The sequence below is a fragment of the Rhinopithecus bieti genome, unplaced genomic scaffold (assembly GCF_001698545.2).
Source record: "Rhinopithecus bieti isolate Rb0 unplaced genomic scaffold, ASM169854v2 scaffold_11488, whole genome shotgun sequence".
In the NCBI taxonomy this organism is placed as follows: domain Eukaryota; kingdom Metazoa; phylum Chordata; class Mammalia; order Primates; family Cercopithecidae; genus Rhinopithecus; species Rhinopithecus bieti.
The window spans coordinates 442,939-445,635 of NW_016806879.1; the positions used below are offsets into that span (position 1 = coordinate 442,939).

The window sequence follows — 2,697 nt, forward strand, 5'->3', positions numbered from 1 at the left end:
TGGCCTGCCGGCCATAGTCTATAGAGCCATGCTATAATACACAAGTAACTGGTGTTAGTAACTACAGTTACATACAGTAACTGGTGTGAGTAACACAGACAGAAAAGAATCCGGTGAACGGTGCCTTCATTTCTCGAATTTCCTGCTTTCTGTCAACATGCATCACACAGATACGTGCTCTTCCTGTGGTTGCAATCAGTTTGTCTTTGCATTCTGCTGTTTTAAAATGTAACGCCCATTTCTGTGGATTGGCATAGCTCACATTCTTGTGAATCACCCACAGCGATTCCTGAAGTGTTGTCCCCAGCCTCAAGCCTCTCTGCACCGTAACTGTGCTTCTTATCCTCAGATACCTGCCTTGCATTGGCCCTGGGTAAATGTTTCTCTTGGCTGTGAATAGGCAATTAAAATTCTGAGCCTTTTATGGCTCTGGATGCTTATCCCATGGCACAATACTCATCCAGGCGGATGGCCCACCAACGCAAAGGTATGTGCTTTAGGTTAGGATGACCTGGTGAAGGAGAATGTGATGCCTCAGCAGGGAGGGAGTGGGGGAGGAGAGGGAGCCGGGCAGCCCCCATCAAGGCCCCACCCGAAGCAAGGAATCTCTTTTGGAGTTGCCAGTCCCCGACCTGCTCTGGAATTTTACAATCAGAACCCCTCCTTCGTGGCTGACAATGAAGGGCGTGGTGGCTTTCTAGTTTTGTGCGTGAGTGTGTGTTTGGGGGTATGTGGACTTTGCTCATCACCATCATTTGGATTTTTGGTTCTGGGGATCCCACCACCACCTTCAGGGCAGGGGTTGGGGCACAGGCTCTGGAATCTGGGTTGTGAGGAGTAATTGAGAGATTGCGAAAGCGCCTGCCAGCACCTAAGCAATCAATATGGGTTATTGGGTTGTGGTTTTTGCCTGGGGACTTTAAAAACCGGGCAGGCGGAGGTCAAAGACGGCCCTGTCAGCTCCCTGCGGTCTTCTCCACCTTTGGGGCTGTCTCAGGTTCTAGATTCCACGGGCCTCGCCCTTGAAATCATCTAGGAATGGAATTATTGCTAATCCCAAAAGGGCTGACACACCACTCCCTGGCAGGGTTCAACTGGGTGGCAACATGACTTGTGTGACTGCCCCTGTTTTCCCTCAGAATTCGGATTTTAAAACTTTCGAAATACGAGATTTTTATTATATATATATTTATTATTATTATTATTATTATTATTATTTTTGGAGTGTGGTGGCGCGATCTCAGCTCACTGCAACCTCCCAGGCTGGAGTGCAGTGGCGCGACCTCGATCTCGGCGCACTGCTCACTGCAACCTCCACCTCCCGGGTTCAAGCGATTCTCCTGCCTCAGCTTCCCAAGTTGCTGGAACTACAGGCGCGCGCTACCACGCCCAGCTAATTTTGTATTTTTAGTGGAGACGGGGTTTCACCATGTTGGCCAGGCTGGTCTCGAACTCCTGACCTCAGGGGATCCACCCGCTTGGCCTCCCAAAGTGCTGGGATTACAGGAGTGAGCCACCGCGCCCGGCCGAGATTTTTAAAATTATACAGGTGACACCATATCCCCAGAGCGGACCTCTGGGTGCCTCAGCCCTCACAGTGCGTCCGCACCGGGACCCTGTGGAGGACGCTGCCCCCTTGTGGTGGTGGCGCGCCAGGCCTGCCGGACTACGTTGCTCCATGGAGGGGCGCGGACTGGCGAGCTCTATCTCTAACCAGCCGCCTCCTTCCGTGCCCTCTGCCGACGCCCCTCTGATTCCTGCAGCCCCTCTGCAGTCCTCCACCTTTTTCTTTCTTTCCTTTTGAGACAGGGTCTCACCCTTGTCACCCAGGCTGGAGTGCAGTGGCACGATCATAGCTCACTGCAGCCTGGAACTCCTGCGCTCAAGAGATCCTCCTGCCTCAGCCTCCAGAGTAGCCAGGTCTACAGGCATGCATTGCCAGACTCCGCTAATTTATTTTTAGTTTTGTAGAGACGGAGTCTCACTATGTTGCCAGGCTCAAGCCATCCTCCCACCTCTGCCTCCCAAAGTGCTGGGATTACAGGCATGAGCCACCACGCGTAGCCAATCCTCCACTTCTGTTTAGGTGCTGTGGGTAATGTGGCCCAGCAGGGGGCTGGCTGCCATGAAACTGGCTGGGGATTCGGGGATCTTCATATCCACATGGATGCATCTTTAGGATGAGTTCTATTCTTTGCACATTTTGCTATAGAGCAATTTAAAAAACCAATCAGCCACACTTTTTTTTTTTTTTTTTTTTTTTTTTTTTTTGAGATGAAGTTTCACTCTTGTTGTCCAGGCTGGAGTGCAGTGTCACGATCTTGGCTCACTGCAACTTCTGCCTCCCAGGTCAAGTGATTCTCCTGCCTCAGCCACCCGAGTAGCTGGGATTACAGGCACGCCCCACCATGTCTGGCTAATTTTTTGTATATTTAGTAGAGACGGGGTTTCACCATGTTGGCTAGGCTGGTCTCGAACTCCTGACCTCAGCTGATCCACCCGCCTCGGCCTCTCAAAGTCCTGGGATTACAGGCATGAGCCACAATGCCTGGCCATCAGCCACACTTTTTGAGCAGCCAGGGCTGTGTGGCTGGTACAAAGGTCTTAAGGTTTGAAAGGGGCTTGGCTCTTTTTAAAAACTGAGGGCAGGGAAGGTGGGGGTGTGTGTGGGGACTGAGCAGCATGAGGGAGACATGG

General features: G+C 51.8%; 1 long non-coding RNA gene across 1 annotated transcript in view; it reads left to right on the top strand.

The window, feature by feature from the left end:
• Window positions 1–308: 308 nt before the first annotated feature.
• The window catches only part of LOC108533593 (uncharacterized), an 11,055-nt gene continuing 8,666 nt past the window's right edge, over window positions 309–2,697 (top strand). The window contains exon 1 of the long non-coding RNA XR_001886766.1: window positions 309–487. This is a non-coding gene — a long non-coding RNA (uncharacterized LOC108533593). The remainder of the gene's footprint in view (window positions 488–2,697) is intronic.